The 13992-nt window shown below is 33.7% G+C and overlaps 1 long non-coding RNA gene across 1 annotated transcript; it reads left to right on the forward strand.

Annotated features, from left to right (window-relative positions):
- Nucleotides 1-242: 242 nt before the first annotated feature.
- LOC130629578 (uncharacterized) lies at nucleotides 243-2566 on the forward strand. The gene is made up of 2 exons (XR_008981985.1): nucleotides 243-813; nucleotides 1699-2566. It is a non-coding gene; the product is annotated as an uncharacterized LOC130629578 (long non-coding RNA).
- The last annotated feature ends 11426 nt before the right edge of the window (nucleotides 2567-13992 follow it).

Genomic DNA, 13992 nt, shown 5'->3' on the forward strand with positions numbered 1-13992 from the left:
GCTATTGGTCAACAGTTTTTGGTTGCCTTTATATATAAATGGCGAACATAGTTACGCTAAATTCAGCGGTGCCTGGAGAAATTATGAAAAGGTATATGGTTACAATAGATTACACTTTGTTTTGCCCTCGAAAGGACATGGTCAGAGAATCTATATACTTTAAATTTTTAAGTTTTTAGTTCCTAGTTACGCCTGTGTATGTTAAGGGGTTTATAATCTTGGGTAATTAGATCATTTTAATTTGTTGTCTTACTTGTTCAGTTATTTTTGTTAATGTTTTTTAAATTTTTTATAGACTGAGCAAGTTGAATTTTGTAAACAAACTTTATGTAGACAGTTGTTTCATAAAAATGGAGTGTAAAGGTTTTAGCCATATAGCTGTTCTGCCTGGATAATGAACATTATCCAGGCAGAACATATCCAGCCTGATTAAGTAGCTTGCCCTGGTTAAAAACAGGGCAGGAAATACATAATCAGGGCAACATAATCAGGACAGGCCGGCTTATTACTCAAAAAATATTATTTGGCACTTATAAAAGGAACATAATCAGGTCAGGCCAGATTGTGTACGACAGTCTAATATTATTTCTCACTTATTATAGAATGAACATAATCGGGGCAAAGGTGCCGATAAGCCGCAAACGCCCGCATATATAAGGGCGAGTTCGGGCGACTTTTCGAATTAAATTGACGGTTGTCCGCCGAAACCGCCTGCACTTTCCTGAACTCGCTCGAAACATTCCCGAAATGCAACACCTTGTAACATAAACATGGCGGACGACAATTGAAAGAACACGCTTGAAGAGAAAGGAGGTAATAAAGTTTATATATAAGTTATTTATCAAGTAAATCTTATCAAAAACCATAAAAAACATTTCTTTTAAGAACTTAGCTTCCATATAGTTAGTTCATTTTAATTTTTATACTTTTTAAATAATTCTTCGAGAGTCATTTATGGTGAATCTTTTTTTTTTCTCGGGCATTGTTCGGGACTATGCGGGTTTTTTCGGGCAAAGACCTGAATTTTTTTTAAAACGCCGAACTCGCCCGAAAACGCCCGCACTTTTTACGGCGTATGCGGCTTATCGGCACCCTCGTGGGCAGGCCCACTTATGTATGACAGGCAAATATTATTCTTTATTGAATTTCCGTGCCCGCAGGCGTAGGAAATTCTTTAAAACCGTCGTTTTTTTCTTTCGGAGCATTTTTTAAGAAAAAATCGACCCTGGAATTTCACGTTCCTCCGTCACAGATTCAAACTTCTTACCCAAGCTCCCTAACTACTTGGAAGTCATCTAAATGACGTTTCAGGCCAAAATCGGTATTTGTTTTCGACAAAATTTGGCACAGTTAACAAAAAAGTGTGCTAAACATAATGGTGACATAATAATTTTGATTTTTGTCACCTAAATGTCATTTTAGGCCAAAATTGGTCCAAAAATTATAACTACTTTATTATAAACAAAATTTGGCACAGAAAAAAAGTATGCTGAAAATGATGGTCACATCAAAATTTTGATTTTTTGTCAACTAAATGCTGTTTAAGACCATAAACGTTTCAAGCGCAAGACTTTTAACTATGAATGATAGGCTGTAATTTTGTTAGCAATTTCTTTTAAAATGTGAGTTTATTATGACACGTTTCGTTTTGTTTGCGTTTGTTTAAGATATAATGTCACATGTGTGCTTTATCTTCAGAGCTTAATGCACCAAACCTCTTCGAATGTCTGGCACGATAACACAACGAATTAGCAGGTTGTCATCAAATATTTTGGTAGCGAGCGGAAATTCTTAGAGCCCCCAGGGCTTCTTGTATTATGCTTCAGAACAAGTCCATTGACGTCTTTGAAGGAATTCATATGATTGATGCCTTAAAAAGTGCTGCCATAGCTACCCGAAATCGGTTGATGCTTACCATGACATTTGGTGTTAGAAAGCTATATTTTTAGCTCAAAAAGTGTGTTACTCCTGCAAAATCTGGGACTTGTGGCCGTCAAAGAAAGAGGTCCAACATTCCTGCTGATAACATTTCAGAATATTTCAAACGGACAACAACTATTCCAATGTTGGTGCTGGAGTTTATTTTTAAGTAAGATGCGCTCTCTCATCAAAATTTAAGTGAATTAATTCAATAGTAAGGTTATAATAAAATATTGGTAATAAATAGTAAAAAGTAATAGTAGTAGTGTCGTAAATAATTATATAATAAGAAATACTCTCCCCTTTTTTTTGGTGATGACAAACCTGCTTGATTTCAAAATGTTCCCCGGGCTCAGTAACTTCGCTGACAGTACCTGGGTCAAGGAGCAACTAAGTTTTTTTCTTTTCTCCATTGATGATTGCGATTGTGATTGCTATAATGACATGATTAATCCATACCTTCCTTTTGTTAAATTTTTCACACATAAGTTATATACAAATTGTAACAAAACAGGGTAGCTGTAATGATAATATTTTTGCAAGGATTTTTTGTAAAACACTGACCATACACTGTTGTATGGTAGTAACAAAACAGGTAGCTGTAATGATAATAATATTTTTTAAGGATAAATACACTTATTCTTAGCGTTTAAGTCTTATCATTGAATTCCTGTGCGTGCAGATGACAGAGCCCCTCTCTTTGCTTCTCTATGTTTCTTTTCTTGCCTACCGGGCTCGGTATGACTCCGGCCGACAGTACCTGGTTTCTGGAGCGGCAGTATGACTGTCCATGTTGGACTTAACAAGCTATATTTTCAATATGTTTTTCGTTTGTCCTACAGGCATGCTGACGAGCCCTGACATTGGGGGAAACAGTCTTATTTATTGCGGTGCAGAAGCGATTGCGAAAATATTCCTATTCTGTCATACCTGAGGCCTTACAAATTAAAACACTTATATACGCATTGGTTGCGTAAAACACGCAAAGACCCGAAGCAGTGTTTTTTTTGTTTTTTTTTTACGCTTTGACATAGTAAAAAAATTGCCTACATCCGTGCCTGGCGAGGTAGTACGACCTTTAAAAATGTAGGTTGTATAATTATAAATGGACTGCATCAAATTTCTATTTTGCAGAAATAGGGCACACAATTTATTTGTAGTGTTGAAACGTTCCAGATTAATTTCAATGTGCAATTGGATTTAGAATAAGTATATATACACCATTTTTCTACTTTGTAGAAACAGGGCACACAATTTATTTTTTGACTTGAAACATTACAGGTTATTTTGATTTGTGCAACTGTGGGCTGTTATATTGATTTTTCTATTTTTGCAGAAATGGGGCACATATATTTTTTGACTTAAGGCCAAGATTCACACACGGAAAACGTTCCGCGGACCGGACCGGATCAAACAAAAACAAAGCTTTGCCCATGCACATTGTTAGCTCATTACGCAATCGAAACGGAAAATTGTGCAGTCCGAGAAGCTAGAAGACAGTTGAAATGTTTTTAACTTTTTTTCTGGTCCGCGAAGCGACTAGCATTTTTGACCAATACCAAGCTACAAAATATAGCCAAGTGACATCAAGAAACGACCGGCAGAAGCAAGCACATGTTTTTTATCCATATTATGTTGTTATTATTGTCGTAGCAACGTAGAAATTAATATTCGGTCTTTAACGTACTGGAACAGAACGGAACGAAACAGAACAGATTTTTATCGTTATCCGGTTCGGTCCGTGGAACGTTTTGCGTGTGTGGATACTGGACTTTAAACGTTACTGGTTATTTTGACTTTTGCAGATGCATTATAAATAAGGCCGTATCAATTTTTTTATTTTGCATTACTGAAGCATACGTATTCTATTTTTTGACTTAAAATGCTAGAGGTTGTTTTGATTTGATCAACTGTGTTACAAATCATATTGCATCGATGTTTCTATTTTGCAGAAATGGAGCACACATTGTATTTTTTAACTTAAACGTTACAGGTTATTTTTATTTGAACAACGGTGTTATAAATAAGGCTGTATCGATTTTCCTATTTTGTAGAAATGGGCCACACAATTTATTTTTTGACTTAAAACATTACAGCTTGTTTTGATTTGTGCAACTGCAGCATAAATAAGAATATATTGTTTTTTTTCTATTTTTGTAGAAACGGGGCACACAACATATTTTTTGACTTGTAACATTACAGGTTATTTTGATTTGTGCAAATGTGTTATAAATAGGCAGTATCAATTTTTCTGTTTTTACAGAAATGGGGCACACATTCTATTTTTTGTGTTGAATCGTTATAGATTAATTTCAATGTGCAACTGGATGAAGAATAAGAATACAACATTTTTCTATTTTGTAGAAATGGGGCACACAACATATTTTTTGACTTAAACGTTACAGGTTATTTTGAGTTGTTCAACTGCGTTATAAAAGGCAGTATCAATTTTTCTGTTTTTACAGAAATGGGGCACACATTATATTTTTTTTTTACTTAAACGTTGCAGATTATTTTGACTTGTGTAGCTGCGTTATGAATAAAGGCTGTATCAATATTTCTATTTTTTCAGAAATTGGGCACACATTCTTTTTTGTGTTAAAACATACATCTTAATTTCAATGCGCACCTGGGTTTACAATAAGAATTATACGAGTATAGAACCAACATTGACCAATTTAATTTTGTATTGACAATATATTTCGATCTTCTAAAATCATCTTCAGGTTTAAAATATATAAAAACAAGATTAAAATCCGTTATATAAAAAAATGTAAATTGCGTATCACTCCTTTCTACAGTAAAAAAAATTTATCAACAACCGAGTAAAAATTCAAATGTACAAGAGAAAAGAAAATTAAACAATTGACAAGTCTCCCATGAGACACTATCCGTATAAATCAAAATAATTAAAATTTTATTACTAAAGTATGGCTTTTGTATTCATTCTTAGTGTTTAACTTAGGACGTATATCGTTAATAATCAAAGCTTCAAGAGTCTCTAGATGATGCATTGACTTCGTTGATGATGCTAAAATATCTAAAATTATATAAATAGAATGAAATAAAAAATATAAAAATAAAAGTATAAAAATAGAATAAGTAATAACTAAGTAAGTAAGATAAGTAAATATTATATAAATAGGATAAAAATGCACCATTTTTCTATTTTGCATAAATGGAGCATACATTCTATTTTTTGACTTGAAACATCAGGTTATCTTGATTTGTTCCACTGCGTTAAATAAGACTGCATTGATTTTTCTATTTTTACAGAAATGTGTCACACAGTTTATATTTTGACCTAAAACATTGCAGGCTATTTTGATTTGTGCAACTGCGCTATAAATAAGGTTGATTCAATTTTTCTATTTTGCAGAAATAGGGCACACAACTTATTTTTTGACTTGAAACGTTACAGGGTATTTTGATTTGTGCAACCCTGTTGTGAATAAGCCTGCATCTATTTTTATATTTTGCACAAATGGTGCACACAATTTATTTTTTGACTTATAAAAACGTTGCTGGTTATTATTTCTGTGCAACTCTGTTATGAATAGTGCTGCACCTTTTTTTTTTTTATTTAACAGAAATGGGGCACACAATTTCTTTTTTGACCTTTATAACGTTGCTGGTTAATATCTCTGTGCAACTCTGTTGTTATGAATAGGGCTGCATTTTTTTTCCTATTTAACAGAAATGGGGCACACAATTTATTTTTTGACTTATAAAACGTTGCTGGTTATTATCTCTACGCAACTCTGTTATGAATAGGGCTGCATCTTTTTTTCCTATTTAACAGAAATGGGGCACACAATTTATTTTTTGAATTATAAAACGTTGCTGGTTAATATCTCTGTGCAACTCTGTTATGAATAGGGCTGCATCTTTCTTTTTTATTTAACAGAAATGGGGCACACAATTGATTTTTTGACTTATAAAACGTTGCTGGTTATTATCTCTGCGCAACTCTGTTATGAATAGGGCTGCATCTTTTTTTCCTATTTAACAGAAATGGGGCACACAATTTATTTTTTGACTTATAAAACGTTGCTGGTTATTATCTCTACGCAACTCTGTTATGAATAGGGCTGCATCTTTTTTTCCTATTTAACAGAAATGGGGCACACAATTTATTTTTTGAATTATAAAACGTTGCTGGTTAATATCTCTGTGCAACTCTGTTATGAATAGGGCTGCATCTTTCTTTTTTATTTAACAGAAATGGGGCACACAATTGATTTTTTGACTTATAAAACATTGCTGGTTATTATTTCTGTGCAACTCTGTTTGTGAATAGGGCTGCATCTTTTTTTCCTATTTAACAGAAATGGGGCACACAATTTATTCTTTGACTTATAAAACGTTGCTGGTTATTATTTCTGTGCAACTCTGTTATGAATAGGGCTGCACCTTTTTTTTTTCTATTTAACAGAAATGGGGCACACAATTTATTTTTTGACTTATAAAACGTTACTGGTTATTATTTCTGTGCAACTCTGTTATGAATAGGGCTGCATCTTTTTTTTCTATTTAACAGAAATGGGGCACACAATTTATTTTTTGACTTATAAAACGTTGCTGGTTATTATCTCTGTGCAACTCTGTTATGAATAGGGCTGCATCTTTCTTTTCTATTTAACAGAAATGGGGCACATAATTTATTTTTTGACTTATAAAACGTTGCTGGTTATTATCTCTGCGCAACTCTGTTATGAATAGGGCTGCATCTTTCTTTTCTATTTAACAGAAATGGGGCACACAATTTATTTTTTGACTTATAAAACGTTGCTGGTTATTATCTCTGCGCAACTCTGTTATGAATAGGGCTGCATCTTTTTTTCCTATTTAACAGAAATGGGGCACACAATTTATTTTTTGACTTATAAAACGTTGCTGGTTATTATCTCTACGCAACTCTGTTATGAATAGGGCTGCATCTTTTTTTCCTATTTAACAGAAATGGGGCACACAATTTATTTTTTGAATTATAAAACGTTGCTGGTTAATATCTCTGTGCAACTCTGTTATGAATAGGGCTGCATCTTTCTTTTTTATTTAACAGAAATGGGGCACACAATTGATTTTTTGACTTATAAAACGTTGCTGGTTATTATCTCTGTGCAACTGTGTTTGTGAATAGGGCTGCATCTTTTTTTCCTATTTAACAGAAATGGGGCACACAATTGATTTTTTGACTTATAAAACCTTGCTGGTTGTTATCTCTGCGCAGCTCTGTTTTGAATAGGGCTGCATCTTTTTTTCCTACTTAACAGAAATGGGGCACACAATTGATTTTTTGACTTATAAAACGTTGCTGGTTATTATCTCTGTGCAACTCTGTTTGTGAATAGGGCTGCATCTTTTTTTCCTATTTAACAGAAATGGGGCACACAATTTATTCTTTGACTTATAAAACGTTGCTGGTTATTATCTCTGTGCAACTCTGTTTGTGAATAGGGCTGCATCTTTTTTTCCTATTTAACAGAAATGGGGCACACAATTTATTCTTTGACTTATAAAACGTTGCTGGTTATTATCTCTGTGCAACTCTGTTATGAATAGGGCTGCATCTTTTTTTTCTATTTAACAGAAATGGGGCACACAATTTATTTTTTGACTTATAAAACGTTGCTGGTTATTATCTCTGTGCAACTCTGTTATGAATAGGGCTGCATCTTTTTTTTCTATTTAACAGAAATGGGGCACATAATTTATTTTTTGACTTATAAAACGTTGCTGGTTATTATCTCTACGCAACTCTGTTATGAATAGGGCTGCATCTTTTTTTCCTATTTAACAGAAATGGGGCACACAATTGATTTTTTGAATTATAAAACGTTGCTGGTTAATATCTCTGTGCAACTCTGTTATGAATAGGGCTGCATCTTTCTTTTGTATTTAACAGAAATGGGGCACACAATTGATTTTTTGACTTATAAAACGTTGCTGGTTCTTATCTCTGTGCAACTGTGTTTGTGAATAGGGCTGCATCTTTTTTTCCTATTTAACAGAAATGGGGCACACAATTGATTTTTTGACTTATAAAACCTTGCTGGTTGTTATCTCTGCGCAGCTCTGTTTTGAATAGGGCTGCATCTTTTTTTCCTATTTAACAGAAATGGGGCACACAATTGATTTTTTGACTTATAAAACGTTGCTGGTTATTATCTCTGTGCAACTCTGTTTGTGAATAGGGCTGCATCTTTTTTTCCTATTTAACAGAAATGGGGCACACAATTTATTTTTTGACTTATAAAACGTTGCTGGTTATTATCTCTGCGCAACTCTGTTATGAATAGGGCTGCATCTTTTTTTCCTATTTAACAGAAATGGGGCACATAATTTATTTTTTGACTTATAAAACGTTGCTGGTTATTATCTCTGCGCAACTCTGTTATGAATAGGGCTGCATCTTTTTTTCCTATTTAACAGAAATGGGGCACACAATTGATTTTTTGAATTATAAAACGTTGCTGGTTAATATCTCTGTGCAACTCTGTTATGAATAGGGCTGCATCTTTCTTTTGTATTTAACAGAAATGGGGCACACAATTTATTTTTTGACTTATAAAACGTTGCTGGTTCTTATCTCTGTGCAACTGTGTTTGTGAATAGGGCTGCATCTTTTTTTCCTATTTAACAGAAATGGGGCACACAATTGATTTTTTGACTTATAAAACCTTGCTGGTTGTTATCTCTGCGCAGCTCTGTTTTGAATAGGGCTGCATCTTTTTTTCCTATTTAACAGAAATGGGGCACACAATTGATTTTTTGACTTATAAAACGTTGCTGGTTATTATCTCTGTGCAACTCTGTTTGTGAATAGGGCTGCATCTTTTTTTCCTATTTAACAGAAATGGGGCACACAATTTATTCTTTGACTTATAAAACGTTGCTGGTTATTATCTCTGTGCAACTCTGTTTGTGAATAGGGCTGCATCTTTTTTTCCTATTTAACAGAAATGGGGCACACAATTTATTCTTTGACTTATAAAACGTTGCTGGTTATTATTTCTGTGCAACTCTGTTATGAATAGGGCTGCACCTTTTTTTTTCTATATAACAGAAATGGGGCACACAATTTATTTTTTGACTTATAAAACGTTGCTGGTTAATATCTCTGTGCAACTCTGTTATGAATAGGGCTGCATCTTTTTTTCTTATTTAACAGAAATGGGGCACACAATTTATTTTTTGACTTATATAACGTTGCTGGTTAATATCTCTGTGCAACTCTGTTGTTATGAATAGGGCTGCATCTTTTTTTTCTATTTAACAGAAATGGGGCACACAATTTATTTTTTGACTTATAAAACGTTACTGGTTATTATTTCTGTGCAACTCTGTTATGAATAGGGCTGCATCTTTTTTTCCTATTTAACAGAAATGGGGCACACAATTTATTTTTTCACTCATAAAACGTTGCCGGTTATTATCACTGTGCAACTCTTTGTGGCGCCGTAGATTAGTGGTTTCAGCTCTCGTACTCTGTGCGGGAGACCGGGGTTCGATTCCTCTTGACAGCGATTCAACATGGGCGAGTGAATGTTACCATAGCCCCGGGTTAACCCAAGCCATGTGAGGGAAATTGGGAAGATGGCACACTGTGTGGGCCGTTGGATGTTGCTGGGATTGTCTATCAGAGCGCGGGCTCTAATTGGTCTGCTTAGCTCAAAATGAGCATTAAATACTCTAGGACTCTCCATCTACGCCATGGCCCCTCCTGGAAATAATAGACAGGGTATATCCCTCGATATTTGTGAGGCTAGCCATGTAAAATATGCACATCTATCTATCTATCTATCTATCTGTTATGAATAGGGCTGACCTTTTTTTTTCTATTTAACAGAAATGGGGCACACAATTTATTTTTTGACTTATAAAACGTTGCTGGTTATTATCTCTGTGCAACTCTGTTTGTGAATAGGGCTGCATCTTTTTTTCCTATTTAACAGAAATGGGGCACACAATTTATTCTTTGACTTATAAAACGTTGCTGGTTATTATTTCTGTGCAACTCTGTTATGAATAGGGCTGCACTTTTTTTTTCTATTTAATAGAAATGGGGCACACAATTTATTTTTTGACTTATCAAACGTTGCTGGTTATTATCTCTGTGCAACTCTGTTATGAATAGGGCTGCATCTTTTTTTCCTATTTAACAGAAATGGGGCACACAATTTATTTTTTGACTTATTTCTATTTTGCAGAATTAGTGCACACATTTTATTTTCAACGTTACTAGTTATTTTCATTATAAAATTCTGTTATAAGTATATGATATAAATGATAAAGCTTGCGCTATATCATTTATGCAAAATCTTTTACATTTGTTTAGCAATAAAGGATGTTACCATTTTAAATAAGCACAAAGCTCGGGTTTTTTTATTTTTCTATCCCATGCCTATTAAAAATAATTTTGCTTTAAGCTATCCTTACTGGTTTAAGTTTTATAAAAATGAAGCTTGTGGGTTTAAAACCAATACCATAGGAATCAACCGTGACTAAATTAACAAACAACTGTGCTTGTTTTGATCTCTGATTTTACACCTCTATTAACAAAATTCTGCAACATTTGCCGTATATATTCAAGAAGGATTTTTATACTTTTTAGCTCCATTACAACGAAAAAAATTTGGATTTTATTATCTTCTAAAGACTACACTGAAGAAACTCCGCCGATCAAAGTACTGGAGAAAGATTTTTTTACGATGAAGATGTATATATTATAAGAACTAAAATAAAACGTAAATTGAATTATGATGTGATATATTTCCTGTCACTAGTTATATTCACGTGTTTTTTTAAGAAACTATCCCCAAAAACCTCAAAATCTTTATAAAATTTTGAGAAAACCGCCAGCCTCAGCGTTTTAAACTGCAATTTACAGTCATCATAATTGTAAAAAACAAAACAGAATCAAGTTTCTTTTTATCAGTAATTAAATACACATATACTAAACAAAGTTTTATCTTAAAAATAACAAAATAAGTCTTTTTTCTTCTGTTAATAATGAAAATCTCAACAAAAAGTAAATAGAGTGATAAAATTTAAGAAATGATTAAGAAAAATTCAGCCTATATTCAGGCATTTTGTTAAGAAAATTGAGACTCAGGTCAAGAACAATTATAAAATGGAAATGTGTACTGTCTGTGAAAAAATAAATACTAAATGTTGAGAAAAAACAAATTTTATTGCTAATTCTTGGTTGTGCTTCCATGTACCAACTTAGCAGATTAGATATGACTTAATTTTAAGCTGTTTTGAGCATTTAAGGGGGATCGCGATCCAGCAGGACGTTTTACAGAGTTTACGACGACCCTGCTGAACATAGAATTTCTGTTATCGCTTGTACAGGTGAAAAAACCTTTTCTAATGTTTTTTATATCAATATGAGTATCTGAAGTTTGTTATATCCAGTTATGGTCGAGCGGCTATATGTTGCTAGATATTTAAAGAATTAAAAGACACAGATAACAACAAGTATCAACTAGCTAAATGTGCCTCTTCATAAGACGAAGTCTCTCTATATACTGGGGTGTTTATGTACACTAAGGTCCGTGGTTATGTTAGTAGCTGACTATATACTATTGTGTAAATAGTGAGCGACCCATAACAACGTTGACAAATGACAGGTGGTTTCAGTAAAAACAGTCATTTTTGTTCGCACTTTGAAATCAACATCGCTAGCTACAAACACCATGCGCAATCCCGTGCAATAATCTGCATATTCTTTATGTTTAGAGTTGCTAAAACATCTATTTAAAAAAAATTATATGCGGCTAGTGTAAAGAAAACTATTTAAATTTTGTTTCACATGCGCCGACATTTACCAGAAATCCCAACCTCGAATGTGACTGCACATAGTCACGACGCATTTTTCTCTTTGCGACCTGTGTCCTTTATGGCTTCACGAATGTGTTTTTAACGTCAGGATTTGACGCTAAGTCCTTACCAACATCTTTTTCCAGTATTTGAAATCTATGAATATGAGAAATTTACGCTAAGTCGTTACCAACATCTTTTACCAGTATTTGAAATCTATGAATAGGAGAATTTCACGTAACTAGTTAACTACCTGCAATCTTCGTCTAAAGTTTTTAAAACACCTACATTATGACCATACATCCAGTTGTTGTTCACTGATTCATATATGGCGCAATTCTTGGTCCGTTGACTGGCTTAATTAGCACATTTGATTTGATGTTTACCATGTGTAGCTGCGTTTATAACACTTCTGTAGGGCTCTTTTGTATGTGTGAAGTTATTTTTTACCTTAATGGCACTATAAATAATCAATTTTCTGGCATTTCAATTTATGGATATATTTGCGTTTTATGAATGCTTTTCACAATTAAGGGACACGATTTATATGTAAGATATGCATAAAAAGGGGACAAAAATTTTAAAAAATGATCTCAATGTCAGATCCTGTTTTTATTATTTATAACGATATATTATAACGATATATCGGTAAATGACATAGTCCAAGTCAAATAATGAAGGAATTCTAGCTTTATCACCTTGAAAATTAATATATAAAATGTAAATTGATTTAAATGAATACCAAGTTAAAGCAGGTATATCGATGTCACATCAAACACTGAACTTACATGAGGGCTTCATAGAATATATAAGACATTTTCAAAATTCATTGAAATTTTCTATTTATTTAAAAAAATCAAATGTCACCTTAAACTTCATTTACCACGCTCAACAAATATATACTCCAAATTTTTGAAGGTCAATGATTCCGTTAGAAAAAAATATATCAATAAACTAACTGCAGGACTCTAAAGCATGCTAGATGGAGAATATTTTAGTCATATATAAACAGTTGAAAATAGTCCTTACTTTGTTCAAAATATGCCCGAAAATCAAAGGGGACACGAATATGTCCCCTTTAATTTCACGTCCCCCAAATGTGCGTGTTTAAGGTAAAGCATGTCACCCTAACCTACTTATAGACATATATATATATATATATATATATATATATATATATATATATATATATATATATATATATATATATATATATATATATATATATATATATATATATATATATATATATATATATATATATATATATATATATATATAATATTGGTAAGGTTAAAAAGTAAATACGACTTGTATACAACTTAAAGTTTCACGCATCATGCGATCATCAGGTATACATATAAAGTATAAAAAACTTTTACAAACGTTTTATATAAACTGCTAGTAATCACTTTAAATATACCATATCAAGATAATTATCTTAACCATTGTAATTCAATAAAAACTTTCTTTCGTGCAAACACTTAGACAGCAATTCAGATCTTTTATTTAAAAGGTGTGGGTGCTTTGACGTCAATATTTCAAACTTTTCGACCAAGCATAGGGCGCACCGCTTTGTGATGTTGGTGTAGGGGGCCACCCTTTTTTTTACAGACCACTTCAGGGTGTATGGTGCTTTTTCGTCCTTGAGCTCCCAAATGTACTTGGCAAGTGTCGTTTTCGCAAGGTGTCTGTGCTGAAAGGATGATTTGTGGACGCCATAACGCAACTTAAACTTTCCACTGGCTAGGCCAATGTACAGTTTGGTTGGTTTTTCTGGGCTCGCTACTTCGCAATTATAAACCACGTCTTCGACTTTGCAGTTTCCTGGCAAAGGACAGTTTGGTTTGTTGCTCCTCTGGCAGTTGCAGCCTGCCTCCTTAGGTTTTGTTTTGCCGACGTTTGCATTGTGGCTTTTGACGATTCGCTCGAAGTTTCGCGTGCAGGAATAGCTCACTTTCACATTGTTCCTGTTCAGGATCTTGTGCAGAGCGCTGTTTTTTCCGAAGTGTTTGTCGATGAGCTTCAGGAACACTTGGGCGACTTTCGTTTCAACGTTCTTGTTATATGGTGGGTTGAACCATATGATGTTTCTCGAACGGTTTCGGCTAGCTTTTGGCACGTTCTTCTTGTACGCTAGTTTGTCGGTGTACCCGCTTTGCTTTAGCGCATCTTCGTATTCAGGTTTGGTTTCGTTGAACACGGTTTCGTTGGAGGAGTTCTGCGCAAGACGCTCGGCTATCG

This window comes from Hydractinia symbiolongicarpus, chromosome 2, assembly GCF_029227915.1.
Source record: "Hydractinia symbiolongicarpus strain clone_291-10 chromosome 2, HSymV2.1, whole genome shotgun sequence".
Lineage (NCBI taxonomy): Eukaryota > Metazoa > Cnidaria > Hydrozoa > Anthoathecata > Hydractiniidae > Hydractinia > Hydractinia symbiolongicarpus.